Here is a 15,509-nt window from a genome sequence, read left to right as displayed (position 1 = left end):
GAGCACAATGGGGATGGACACAGTAGGAATGGGAACATGGGGTTGGAAGCACAGTGGGCATGGGAACATGATAGAAACAGAGGGGATGGGAGCAGGATGGGGAATTGGAAACAGAGGAGATGGGAACAGGATGAGGAATTGGAAACAATGGAGATGGGAACAGGATGGGGAATTGGAAACAATGGAGATGGGAACAGAATGGGGAATTGGAAACAGTGGGGATGGGAATAGAACGGGGAACTGGAAACAGTGGAGATGGGAGCAGAATGGGGAACTGGAAATCGTGGGAATGGGAGCAGAATGGGGAACTGGAAATCATGGGAATGGGAGCAGAATGGGGAATTGGAAACAGTGGGGATGGGAACAGAATGGGGAACTGGAAATCGTGGGGATGGGAACAGAATGGGGAACTGGAAATCGTGGGGATGGGAGCAGGATGGGGAACTGGAAATCGTGGGAATGGGAACAGAAATCGTGGGGATGGGGGACTGGAAACAGTGGGAATGGGAGCAGGATGGGGACTGGGGCTGGGGACAGTGGGACAGCAGCTGGGGATGGGCACCGGGGACAGTGGCACAGCAGCAATGGAGACAGGAACACAACATGCACCCACAACACCCAAAATATCCAGAGATAAAAATCTCCATCCTGAAAACCTCCTGCCCCAATTTGTGGCACATCCCCAGAACATCCAGGAGGAATCTGCTCCGTTTCAGTGCCCAGGTGGATCTGGGTGTGACCCTGGCCAGAGGACACGAGTGACATGGGGACATGCATGTGCTGAGTGCAGCAGCTCTTGGTCTCCTCTCAAGATGAGGGCGAAATTCCTGGAATCAGCAGCTCTTGGAACCAGGAAATGCCTGCCTGAGGATGTTTCACAACAGTGTCACAACTCACCAGAGCTGGCACTGTGCCCTTAGTCAGTGAGAAACCCTCCGAAGGGAGCACAGCAGGAAATTCAGCTGGAAACACCAAAAATGTCCAGGAAAACCCAGGATCTGCGAGCTGTGTTTATGCCTTCCAGCTTTTAAACCTCCTCTCCTCATCCCAATCCCTCCAAAGAAGGTTTTTTTTAACAATTGATTGGAATCTCCTCTTCTAAAAAATGCCCAAGTTGTTCCAACAAGATCCCAGCAGCGTCGCTCTCCGGGATCACCATTCTGTGTTCACACCATCCATGGATTTCAGCTTGTTTGATGAGACAGAACACGTTCCAAGGGGGAAAAGGGGAGGAATCAGCTGGAGATGCAGAATTTAGGCTTCAATCCCTCAGGAATGAGTTGGAATTTCCCATGGATGGATCATCCCAGGTGCTCAAAGACTCATCCCATTCTTGGCCAACTCCCAAAGGAGCTGCGGCGCCGGGAGCTGACCATCCCAGGAAAACACCTCCAGCTGCCTGATTTCCATCTGGATTCCCTGCATCCTGCTGGGGTTAAATATCCACGTTGAAACGTGCCCGATATCCATGGAGTTTGCACTTCCATGGATTTTTTCCTTCTCTTTTTCTTGTCTTTCCCCACCAGCGACCTCCAACGATGCCGGTTGTGGAGGATGAGCTCATCCTGGCACGCTGGGCAGCAGAACAGGGAATACAGCCAGGATGATCCCTGGCATGGAGATGCTGCCATTCCATGTCCAAAGACAGCTTCCCAGGGATGCACAACCACAGCTGGACACTGGAGAATCCACACCACGAAAAACTTGGCTGTTCTCCTTAAAAAATCATCAGGAAAAGGCCCAGAGAAGTGGGGCTTTCCTGCTCAAAATTTAAAAGCCATGAGCAAAAACAAAAGTGGAGAAAAGAGGAATTTCACAAATCTGGATGCAAGAAAAATCCATGAGAAATGCCAAAATCACGGAAATCGATAAAACTTCCACGTTTCAACTCAAAAATATTCCCAATTGAGCCGGGGAGGACAGGATGCCCAGTGGGAACATCGTGGGATGCAACAGCACATCCCAAATTCTCCATCATGTGAACTAAAAGAAATAAATATTATTTATTTTCTCTAACACGGCCTAAACCCATGGGTTTTGCCCCAAACAACGATCCTGGTGGCAGCACTGCTGCCTGGAATGTTGTCAGGGTGTCTGGGATCCGTGATCAGTGAGGAACAACTTTGGAGGGCTATTTTTATCTTGTTCCTGAGGCTCAGGGCTCATGTTCTCCCAGTGCATGGCACTCTTCTGGCTTATTTTGGTCACCCAAGACTTTTACATTCCTGGCCATTTGTGTCGTTCTGTTATAAATAGGGATAAATTCATTTTCCAAGGCTTCAGGAGCCCACAGGAGCTCGGAGAACAGTGAGCACTGAAGCTGTCCCGAAGCTGTGCATTCCCTTCCAGCCTTATTTCACAGAATCCTTCACAGCTGCCACATGATCAGCAAATGAAGTATTTCCTAATGCTCTTGCTGCTTCCAGGAGCTCCTGGGAGGATGAACCAAGGCGTAGTTCCAAGGCCCAAGCTGTGATGAGAATTTTCCCAAAGATCCAAGAGCAGCAGAACTGGGGAAGGGTGTGGAGAACCAGGAGGGGCTGAGGGAGCTGGGAAGGGTCTGGAGAACCAGGAGGGGCTGAGGGAGCTGGGCAGGGGCTGAGCCTGGAGCAAAGGAGGCTCAGGGGCCCTTGTGGCTCTGCACAAGTCCCTGCCAGGAGGGCACAGCCCAGGGAACAGGGACAGGAGCAGAGGGAACGGCCTCAGGCTGGGCCAGGGCAGCTCAGGGGGGATTTTGGGGAAATTCCTCCTGGAAAGGGCTGTAAAGCGTTGGGATGGGCTGCCCGGGGCAGGGGTGGAGTCCCCATCCCTGGAGGGATTTAAAGCCCCGTGGATGTGACACTGGGGACAGGGTCAGTGCTGGCCTTGGCAGGGCTGGGTTAATTGTTACACTCAGTGACCTTGAAGGTGTCTTTCAGCCATCATGATCCAGCGATCCCAGGGTTTGGGGCTTTTGGGGAGGCAGGACAGTGATGTGACATTCCAGGCTCAGCAGCCACGGACAACTCCCAGTGCCATGGGACAGCCAGGGAGCGCAGCCAGGCTGAAATCCCACCGTGCTGCAGCTCCCGTGTCCAGCACAGATCCTGCAGAGCCTCCCTGCACACGGGCAGGAGGCGGTGTGGGAATGCCAGGAGCCAGGTGAGCGCCCAGGGAACGCGGGGCTGCAGCCTGGGGGGGCAGGAGGCACCCAGGGAGCAGCGTGGGCACCCCAGGTGTGGCATGGGCACCCCAGAGATGCCATGGGTACCCCAGGGAGCAGCATGGACACCCCAGGGATGCCACGGACACCCCAAGGAGCAGCAGGGACACCCCAGGTGTGGCATGGACACCCCAGGGAGCAGCACAGATACCCCAGGCAGCAGCATGGACATCCTGGAGAACAACCTGGGCACCTTCAGAGGGCACTTGGGTACCCCCAGGGAGTAGCACGGGCACCCCAGGGAGCAGAACAACCACCCAAGGAAGCAGAGAAAGCATCTTAGGGATGGCATGGCCACCCCAGGGACAGTGTGGGCACCCCAAATGGGAGGTTGGGTACCCCAGGGAATAACGTGGGTAGCCCGGGAAGGGTAGCGGGCCCCGGAGATTGGCACCGGGATCCCGGGGAGCAGAGCGGGCAGCTCGGGGATTGGCACCGGGATCCCGGGGAGCAGAGCGGGCAGCTCGGGGATTGGCACCGGGATCCCGGGGAGCAGAGCGGGCAGCTCGGGGATTGGCACCGGGATTGGCACCGGGATCCCGGGGAGCAGAGCGGGCAGCTCGGGGATTAGCGCGGGCACCCCGGGCAAGCGGAGCGAGCACCTTCGGGACCGGAGCAAACACCTCCGGGGCGGCACGGGCAGCCCAGGGAGAGCGTGGGCACCTCGGTGGGAGCTTGGCAGCCCCGGCAGCGGCGCGATCCCCTCCGGAAGTCGGGCAGGCTCACCTGGGAGCGGAGCGGGGATCCCGGGAGCGCCGCGGGCATCCCGGGCAGCGGAGCGGGCAGCCCCGGGCAGCGGAGCGGGCACCCCCGGGGAAGGCAGGCGGAGGGACCCCGGAAAGGGAGCGGGCACCCGCGGGAAGGCGCAGCGCTCCCCGGAGGGCGGGGACGCCGCGGGCAGCGCTCGGAGCGGCGCCGGGAGCCCGGGGCAGCCCCGCTTACCGGAGTCGGCGGCGGCGCGGAGCAGCAGGAGCGCGGCGGTGCCGCAGAGCAGCGGCAGCAGCGGCGGCGCCATGGCCCGGCCCGGGGCAGCTCCGCGAGCCGGCGGCAGCTCCGTGGCGCTTCCCCGCCGCTGTCGCCGTCCCGGAGCGGCCCCGCGGTTTCGCTTTCGCTTTCGATCGGGCACCGGCAGGGACGCGCCGCCCTGAGGGGTGGGCAGCGGGACGGGGACGGGGTGCGGGCTCCGGGGGCGGCGGTGCCGGGGGGGTTCGGGAGCCCGGCGGAATTCGGTCCCGGGGACCGACTGATAATACAATAGCCGGAAAGGGATGAAACACAGGGATGCGGCTCCCAGCGCGTGTGAGATGCCCTGGGAGGAAAAGGATGGAATTTTGGGGTTCGTGACCCGCGGGGTGCAGTATGGGGTGGAGGAGAGGGGATGGGGTACCCCTGGAGAAAGCAGTGCCTGGGGGATGCGAGATTGGGGTCACTGCGATAGCCGGGAGGGCCGCGGTTCTCTTGGGATGCAACATCTCGGGACGGGATCCGAGCCCGGCAGGAGCGGAGGCAGCGCTCCCTGCCCGGGGAATGTGCTGTCCGAGGGAATCGCGGAGTCCCGAGGCGTGCAGGGGATTCCACGAATCCCAGTCCCGGAGATGGAACGTGCTGGTCCCCACACTAAGCTCCAAACCGGGAAACAAGCTGTGACACAGCCCTGCAAGCTCTGCAGAGCTCCTGCAGTCAGGCTCTATCCCACGGCATTGCCAGGACTCAGATCCTGCTCACAACAAATCCTGCCCGGCTCAGCTCCTTCCTCGTGGCCTCTTTATTCTCACATGTTTGTTTTTTTATTTATTTTATCAGTGAGTATCAGCAAATAGCCCCACGTGTCTAGCAAAGGGAAAGCAAAGGGTAACTTGGATAACATTTCATGGCCAAATCTTCGTGACAGGGGGATGAATTCTCCCTCTGCCCCAAGGAAAGAGAATTAACCTCAATGAACCCTCCCTGAAGCAGAAGAGAGGCTGCTGAGAATTGGAGATTTCTGTGCTGAGAATTTGAGATTTCTGTGCTGGGAATTAGAGATTTCTGTGCTGGGAATTGGAGATTTCTGTGCTGAGAATTGGAGAATTCTGTGCTGGGAATTGGAGATTTCTGTGCTGAGAATTGGAGATTTCTGTGCTGAGAATTGGAGATTTCTGTGCTGGGAATTGGAGATTTCTGTGCTGAGAATTGGAGATTTCTGTGCTGGGATTTGGAGATTTCTGTGTTGAGAATTGGAGATTTCTGTGCTGGGAATTGGAGATTTCTGTGCTGAGAATTTGAGATTTCTGTGCTGGGAATTGGAGATTTCTGTGCTGGGAATTGGAGATTTCTGTGCTGGGAATTGGAGATTTCTGTGCTGCAGGCACTGACCCCCAGAGAACCCTGCACTGAGCTGAGGCCTGGAGAAGCTTCCAGAACGGAATGATGGAACTGGGACTGTGGGTGTGCAGTTTGAATGGAAGTGTGTGAGATCATAGGGGGGGAAATTCAGAGTTTAAGGGTTTAGAATGCAGTAATGGATATATAGATACAGATATAGATATATAGTATATATAGTGTATATATACATATAGATATATAGTATAGATATATACTATATATCTATATATTGATATATATACATATATAGTATATAGATAGATAGTATGTATATATACTATATATCTTACATTTATATATATAGATATATAGTAATAGATTTATAGATATAGATATAACAAGATAGAGATTTTAGGGTGGTGACTACTTCTTCTTCTTCTTCACCTTCTTCTCCCTGGGTTTGGGGGGTGTTGTGTAATTGGACAAAAAAGTCCACATTGCAGGCCACAGGTAGTTAGTCAATAAGTAAAAATAATTTAAGTATAATTTCTTAACTAAACATTTTATCCTTAAAAAAACCTTCTAAAGAAAGAGATACAACTCCATTTTTTGGTTTTGTGAGTGGAATATATAAAACTCACAGTTTGTGAGACTGAAATAGAAATAAGAACCAGAACTAGGAAATATCTGAATCCAAGCAAGAAATGCTGTCTCATACACTTAATCCTGACCCTTAAAAAAAGCAAACAAACCCAAACCACAAAAATCTCGACATGAAGATGTTGAGGAAGAGCAAGCAGAGGATGCAGGGAGCTGCACTGCAGCTGAGGGCTTCAGGGAGCAGCACTGCAGCTGAGGGTTATCTCAGGGAGCAGCACTGCAGCTGAGGGCTGTCCCAGGGAGCAGCACTGCAGCTGAGGGCTTCAGGGAGCAGCACTGCAGCTGAGGGCTGTCCCAGGGAGCAGCACTGCAGCTGAGGGTTATCTCAGGGAGCAGCACTGCAGCTGAGGGCTGTCCCAGGGAGCAGCACTGCAGCTGAGGGCTGTCTGAGGTAGCTGCACTGCAGCTGAGGGCTGTCCCAGGGAGCAGCAGTGCAGCTGAGGGCTGTCTGAGGTAGCAGCACTGCAGCTGAGGGCTGTCTCAGGGAGCAGCACTGCAGCTGAGGGCTATCCCAGAGAGCAGCACTGCAGCTGAGGGCTGTCTCAGGGAGCTGCACTGCAGCTGAGGGCTGTCTCAGGGAGCAGCACTGCAGCTGAGGGCTGTCCCAGGGAGCAGCACTGCAGCTGAGGGCTGTCTCAGGGAGCAGCACTGCAGCTGAGGGCTGTCTCAGGGAGCAGCACTGCAGCTGAGGGCTGTCTCAGAGAGCAGCACTGCAGCTGAGGGCCATCCCAGTGCCCAGGGTGCCTGGTGACGCCCGTGGCTGTACTCTGGACGGGCTGGGAACCCACAGGATCCCAGCTGTGAAAAACAGCCAGCAGGGCAGGGTTCACAGCAGCCTGTGCTGCAGCTCAGCCGGCTCAGCTCAGCCTGGGGGAGAGAAGATTCAGCCTGCAGGGGAAGACTTTGCCTGTCCTCTCAAGAACTCCTCCAAAGGAAATAAACAATCCAGTTGTGTCTGAGCTTTCCAGACGAGGGTTTTGGTGCTGCTGATGCAAACGAGCTCTGCAGCTGCTAATCTTCCAGAAGATAAGCACAACTGGGTGAGAGTTTACCTGCAGGGCTGTGATCCCTCCAGGCAGGGAAGGGCACTTTTTGCAATACCTTCCATGGAAATCCTCGAGCCTTTCCATGAAAACCAGAGCTAGGGAGTGATTGGCTGCTCAGGAACACACTCAGTGCAAGTGGCAGGTCCAGCTCTGCGTGGTGACAAGAGGACATGAGCTGGGACAGCAGGACATGAGCTGGGGACAGCAGGACATGAGCTGGGGACAGCAGGACATGAGCTGGAAATACAGGACATGAGCTAGGGACAGCAGGACATGAGCTGGAAACAGCAGGACATGAGCTGGAAACAGCAGGACATGAGCTGGAAACACACAACATGAGCTGGGACAGCAGGACATGAGCTGGAAATACAGGACATGAGCTGGAAATACAGGACATGAGCTGGGGACAACAGGACATGAGCTGGGACAGCAGGACATGAGCTGGGACAACATGACATGAGCTGGGGACAGCAGGACATGAGCTGGGGACAGCAGGACATGAGCTGGCACTGACCAGCAAAGGGACAGGGAGCTGTGGTCCAGCCAAGTGACCAGACACTCAGAGCTATGGCAGGAGCTGAGGAATCCAGAATTTTCCATGCTTGGACTGTGAAGGTCCAAACCCAGGGTGTCCTTTACCTCCTGAGAGGCACCAGCTTGAGCTGTTTTATTATTTATTTACTGCACTGAGATTAAAATTATTTAAGGGTTGAGACATCTGAGGCTCTGCCATGGCAAACGTGGGGTGAGTGGTCTGACCCTGTGAGTGTGGGGTGCAGCTGGGAAGGAACTCCCAGCCCAGGAATTGAGTGCCAGAGCAGCTCTGGGGTGGTCAGAGGGAATTTCCCCGTATTTGTGGGATCATCCCACCAAGCCTTGCCAGGTCCCTGTCTCAGGGAGCCCTTTGTGCACTCCCCAAGGTGCAGCACCAAAGGATCCTTCCCATCCAGCACCAGCACAAGGATGTGATCCCAAAGCATCCCTCCCTTGGGGCAGGGAGAACAGCAAGGGCTGGGCACAGCATCTGGATCTCCAGAGGAATTCACCTTTGGAATCATCCACCCCACATCCAAGCTCATGTGTTGGAGGTGGTTTTCAAGGGTTTTGAACATCTGAGAAGCAATTTTTGGGCTGGGTTGTCACCACTGTCTCGTCACCACCACCATCAGTGGAATTGGCAAAACCAGGTTTTAATATAAATTTCATCAAATTATGGAAAAGTTTGGGTGGGAAGGGATCTTAAAATCATCTTTTCCCATCCCCCTGCCATGGCAGAGACACCTCCCACCATCCCAGGCTGCTCCAGCCCCAGTGTCCAGCCTGGCCCTGGGCACTGCAGGGATCAGGGGCAGCCCCAGCTGCTCTGGCAATGCCAGCCCAGGCAGGAATTCCTCATTGCCAAGATGCCACCCATGGCTGCCCTCTGGCAGTGGGAGCCATTCCCTGGGTGCTGTCCCTGCAGGCCTTGTCCCCAGTCCCTCTGCAGCTCTGCTGGAGCCCCTGCAGGCCCTGCAATGTGCTGGGAGCTCTCCCTGGATCCCTCCCTGCTCCAGGGAACATTCCCAGCTCTCCCTGGATCCCTCCCTGCTCCAGGGAACATTCCCAGCTCTCCCAGCCTTTCCTCCCAGCTGCTCCATCCCTCTGATCACCCTGGTGGCCTCCTCTGGATTCTCTCCAACATTCCATGTCCCTGGCTCAGACCATTCTATTTTTTATCACATGGATGAAATGAGCTCCAGGTCAGGATCAATTCAGAATTATTAATATGGGGACTGGGGCTGGAGAGGGTGCAAAAGGATGAGGGCACAAAAGGTTTGAGCAGCACTTAATCATTGACTATTTGAACATTTACATGGATAGGGTTTGCTCCAATTACAGCATCCATTTAATTAACCAGATCCCTGGTTAACACCAGGCCCTCTGCACCAGCCCTTCAGCCTGGAGAAGGCTCCAGGGAGAGCTCCCAGCACATTGCAGGGCCTGCAGGGGCTCCAGCAGAGCTGCAGAGGGACTGGGGACAAGGCCTGCAGGGACAGCACCCAGGGAATGGCTCCCACTGCCAGAGGGCAGCCATGGGTGGCATCTTGGCAATGAGGAATTCCTGCCTGGGCTGGCATTGCCAGAGCAGCTGGGGCTGCCCCTGATCCCTGCAGTGCCCAAGGTTGGACCCTGGGGCTGGAGCAGCCTGGGACAGGGGGAGGTGTCCTTGCCATGGCTGGGGTGGCACTGGGTGATCCTTGGGATCCTTTCCAAGCCATTCTCAGATTCCATGATTTCCCATAAGTCATCAGGAAGTTTCCACCCTGGGACAACTCAAGCTGGGAATTACTGGAAGATTTTGTTTTCAAAGCTCTGCTAACAATGGTACATTTCCAGGGATGGATTCCAGGCTGTGTCACTCCAAGCCTTCAGGGAATGAGGATTATCCCTTGTTCCTCACCTTGCTCAGGCAGCTGGGGCTCTTGGTATGGACAGCTCTCCCACGTTTTCCATGCATGAGTTCCTGGTTTGGTCAAGGGACACTTCAGCATCCAGGTGGGAATTCCTGAGGCCCCCCAGCAGCTCCAGGGAAGGGAAGCTGGAGGATGCAGCAGCACAGGTGGAAGGGTTGAGGAGTTCCAGGTTTCTCCTTGCATGCAGCTCATGGAAGGGTTTTGTGTTCTTGGATGTTTCTCTTGAACTGGAGATTCCTGGGTAAAAAAAAAGCTGGATTTTAAGTCAGGACTAGAGATTAGTGTCCAAAGCAAGACAAACTCCTTGTTTTAAAGCACCAGGGATGAGGATCCATCTCCTTCCAGGACAAAAGTATTCCTTTGCATTCTTATTCCAGAAACAGAAACCAAAACTCTGCCTCAAGGAGCAGAATGGTCCAAACACCAGTGATTAATCAGCTTTTGTTTACCTGGGAGGATTTAAGCAGGATTTACCTAATTTCTTATCAGCTCTCACAGATTCCTGCACTGAGTACTGAAAACATGCTCAGGATGTGAGTTCATTCTCCAAGGAATATTTATCCCTGATAATTCAATGTGCTCAGAGAAAATGGTCCCAGGAAATGGTCTGTGTTTGGCAGCCTGGGATGGTTTCCCATCAGGTTAATTACTTTCATTTTAATTACCTCCTTTTAATCCAGCAAGGAGCAGTTGCTGGGCCCAGATTCTGTCCCGAGGCAGTGCTGCCCATTGTGCTTGGAGACACCAGGAAAAGTCAAAATATTGCCCTGGAAATGAAGAGAAAGGAAAAAATTCCAGTGGTAACATTTTGTGCCATGGGAATTATGATTTTTTTTTTTTTTAATGAGAGAAGGAGAAGGAGAAGGAGAAGGAGAAGGTGAAAAGGAAGAAGGAGAAGGAGAAAAGGACAGAAAAGGAGAAAAGGAAGGAAAATGAGAAAGAGAAGGTGAAAATGAAAGAGAATGAGGAGGAGAAGGTGAAAAGGAAGAAGGAGAAGGAGGAGGAGAAGGTGGAAAGGGAGAAGGAGAAGGAGAAATGAAGGAGAAGGAGAAAAGCAAGGAGAATGAGGAGAAGGTGAAAAGGAATAAGAAGGAGAAGAAGGAGAAGGAGAAGGAGAAGGAGAAGGAGAAGGAGAAGGAGAAGGAGAAGGAGAAGGAGAAGGAGAAGGAGAAGGAGAAGATCCAGTGCTAAGCTTTGCAAGGTCATTCTCTCATAAAAGCTCAAATACACCACGTGTAACACTTGCTGCAGTTTGACAACAACCATTTCCTGTTTTGGCTGGGATTTGGCAGAATTGGTCAAAACGAGGTGTCTGTGCTGCATTTGTGAGCTCAGGCTAGAGAGATTCCAGCCTTCCCGAGGGAAATCTCTCCCTGCTGGAGTGTCAGGAGTGTGGCACTCCAGGAATGCAGCAGGAGCAGCAGGGTGGATGGGCTGGGCTCGGCTCAGGGGATCTCCGGGGGGATTTTCTGGATTTCACCTCGGTTTCCGTGTGAGGGAAAGCACCCGTGAAACCACCGGGTTATTTTGAGGTTGCTTCAGGTCCCAGCTTCTGGTCTGGGAACTTTCAGTTCTCAGAAGTGAGGCTGTTTTTGAGAAGCAGCCTTTTCCCGAACAGAATGAACAGATTTTGGTCCCAGGTTTTATTTAATCCAACTCGATTATTTGATGCTGTTCTAGGAGGGAAGAGCACTGACAAAACAGGTTGTGAAAATTCCAGCTGGAGGCTTGGACACATCCCCTTTTCCCTGAAATAACATTCCCAGAGGGTTTCTCCTGCAACAAAAAGAATTCATAGATTGTTTTTTTTCTCTGAGGGTGAGAAGGAACAGGGAAGATTTGTATGGACCCTTGCACCTTCACTTTCTAGGAATAAATAAATAAATGTCCATCACATGGGGTTTGTTTCCTTTTCCCCTTCTTTTCAAACTTTAAAGTCAATAATTATGAAATTCCACTTGGCTCTGCTGTCAACAGCTGTGAATTCTGACAGCTTGGGATTCTTGAATATAAGCCTGTGATAAATCACTGGAAAAACTTGTACAGGAACCCAAATATTCCCCTTGGAATTAAAGCTGGGATGTTCTCCTTGACCTCTACAAGTACTTGAAGGAGATGATGAGTTAAAGAGGAAGAAAAACTGCTGGAAAACTTGCCTGTGACATTTGCTGAGGGATTTGCTTTGGAACAATTCCTCTTCCTGCAGGTGGCTGAGATTACAAACCCTCGAGTTTAAGTGGAAATCCCAGAGCTGGGAGCGTGGCAGGAACAGGCTGGGAAGCACCCACAGCATCCCTGCGGGTCGTTGGTTTTCCCTCCTCATCCTGGGATAAATATCCTGGATGTGGGATAAATATCCCACAATTATATTATATTATATTATATTATATTATATTATATTATATTATATTATATTATATTATATTATATTATATTATATTATATTATATTATATTATATTAATTTTCTATTTTGTGATGTGTAATATATCTAATGTTATACACACATAATATATAACATAATTAATATATGATACTATATAATAAAATATAATTTATAATATATGAAAAATATTTAAAACACAAAATAATTTAATATATTAAGTATGTTAAATATATTGATATATTTATTATATATTAAATGTATTTAATATGGAATACATTTTATATATTATAATAATACCTGTTATAAGTGTTATATATATAATGTAATGCAATGCAATGCAATGCTATAATATAATAATATATTATTTATATCTAATATCTAATATATATATAATAATTATTATATAATATTAATATTATAATATAAACACTAATATATTATATAGAATTAATAAATTATGTAAAATATATGTTATATATTATATAAAATATAACATATTAAATAAAATAAAAAATATAATATATTTAAAAATAATATATAATATATTACATAATGTGTATTGTATGTTATATATTATATATTATATATTATATATTATATATAATATATTATATATTATATATTATATATTATATGGTATATGGTATATAGTATATAGTATATATACTATATATTGCACATAACATATTATATAACATATAACATATAAAATAAAATAATATATATATTTTAAAAATAATATATTATATATCACAGGTGTCCAGTTTGCCCTGAATTTCCCTGTCCCTGGGGGTTGGAATGCAGCACACAACTCCCATTTCGAAAAACAAGGGAAAAGCAGGGCAGCTTTTAGATGGAAGTTCCCAAATCCCTCAGGTGACTCCATAAAATCCAATCTGAGCTCTGGCAACACTGCCAGTCTTCATTCCCAGTGGGATGGGAATCACTTCTGTAAACTGGAAACCCCAAAAATGCTGAAGACAGGGAATGGGAAGGGAAACCAGAAATGGGAATGGGGAAGGGAAACCAGAAATCTGAAATAATCCCTGACATTTTTATGTTGATTTCTTTCCTCAGTTTGAGGGGGAAAGGCACTGAATGAACCCATTCATCACTCCAGTCTCTTTATCTGGAGACCATGGAGTTTATCTGCATTTATTTACCAGGGGGTTATTCAGGAGAAAATAATTATGTCAGGAGTAGGATGTGTTTCCACTTGAGCAGGATGTGGCAGGAAAGGTCACCCCACTCTTGGTGTCCTGCCCAGAATTGTTGTCTGGGCTGTTAAACCTGGCTCAGCAGCACAGGAAAAAACCAGAATTAAGTTTAAGAACTCATAAATTACCCCAGCAGTTTTCACAAGTCCCTGGATGGTGGATTACAAGCAAGAGAAGTCAGGAAAATGGGATGAAATTCAGAAGTTTTTCATTGTCAGGTTCCTAAAATACCTTGAAAAATCCAGCTTTGGAAAGAAAATTTTAAAATGGGCTCATGGCTTTGTGCTCGAGCCTGTCCAAGTCACTGCTGCTGGATTTAACAGGATACAGGCAGGGACAACGGTTAAAATAATATATGATATATGATTTATGATATATGATTTATGATATATGATATATAACACACTATATATATAATATATAATATATAATATATAATATATAATATATAATATATAATATATAATATATAATATATAATATATCATATATCATACATCATACATCATATAGCATATAGCATATATATCATATCATATTATATCATTTATATCATATATTATATAGCATATATAATTATATTATATGTTATATGTTATATATTATATGTTATGTATTATATATTATATACAATATACAATATATTATATACAATATATTATATATTATATATTATATATTATATATTATATATTATATATTATATATTATACTATATTATATATAATATAGTATATAGTATATACTATATACCATATACTATATAGTATATATATCTCATATTTTATTTTAGGAAATAAACCCATCCTGTACCCCCCTTGTTTCAGAAGCCCATTTGCTGCTGGTGTTTTGAGGAGTAAAACAAAATCCTTCCCTTACAACCCCTGCTCCAAGACAAAAGCACTGGAATTTTTACCCACACAGGGCAGTTCATTGTCCCATTGCAGCTTTAGCCCAGGCAGTCCCACCCTGCTTGTTTTTCTCTCTCCAGCCCACGGGGTTTGTGCTCCTGGGCTGAGATTTGGGGCATTTGTCCTTGGTGCCCAGCTGGAGCAGGAATTGTTTTGTCTCCCTGCTCTCACCATCCCAGAATGTGAAGCCCAGCCCCACACACTAAAGCAGCACAGAATGGGAAAAATAGAAAAGCCAAACCCTGAGGCATCACTTCCCCTCTTTGTTTAATCTAAATATCTACTAATAATAGATAGATATTATATACCTAATAATAGGGATTTAATAACAGATAGTATCAAACAATAGAAAATAACTATCAACAGGAACATGCACTAATAAACATCTAACAGCAAATAAATATCCAACAGGAAATAAATATCTAACACGAAATAAATAGCTAATAACAGTAAATATCCCAATTCATCATATTTTAGGGAAAACTTAGTCCCATTCCCAGCACTGCCCATGTCCCCAAGTGCCACATCCCCAGGGTGTTTAATCCCTCTGGGAATGGGCACAAACTTTCCCAACAAAGGATTTTCCCAACATCCAACCTAAACCAGCCCTGGCATGACTTGAGGCAGTTTTTTCTAAAGGGGCTCAAAGGCTTGATGTGTTAAAAGAGTTATGTGTGAGTTACACATGAGTTACACATACATTACATGGGAATTACTTGGGAATTACATGGAAATTACTTGGGAACTACTTAGGAATTACATGTGGGTTCCTTGCAAGTTACAGATGAGTTACATGGGAATTATTTTGTATTTACATGTGAGTTACTTCTGAGTTACACATGAGTTACATGGGAATGAATTGGCAATTGCATGGGAATTACTTGGGAATTACATAGGAACTACATGGGAATTACATGTCAATTCCTTGTGAGTTATACATGAGTTACAAGGGAATTTCTTGGGAATTTCATGGGAATTATATGTCAGTTCCTTGCAAGTTACAGATGAGGTACATGGGAATTATATGGGAATTACTTGGGAGATTATTGGGATTTTTTTTTTTTTTTTTTTTGGCAAAGGGCTCAAATGGTTGTTTTATATGGAGAGTTAGGTGAGAATTACTAGTGAATTCCTTGCAAGCTGCACAAGTTACACGGGAATTAATTGGGAATTACTTGGGATGTACATGTGAGTTCCTTGCAAATTACATGGGAGTTACTTGAGGGATTAATGGGAATCTTTTTTTTTTTTTAATTTTTGCCAAAAGTTCAAATAGTTGTTTTGTCTAGAAAGTTATTTGAGAGTTACTTGTGAGTTCCTTGAGAATTACA

This window comes from Melospiza georgiana, chromosome 4 (genome assembly GCF_028018845.1).
Source record: "Melospiza georgiana isolate bMelGeo1 chromosome 4, bMelGeo1.pri, whole genome shotgun sequence".
NCBI lineage: Eukaryota > Metazoa > Chordata > Aves > Passeriformes > Passerellidae > Melospiza > Melospiza georgiana.
The sequence above is the reverse complement of the archived record's forward strand: the minus strand, read 5'-3'. Positions refer to the sequence as shown.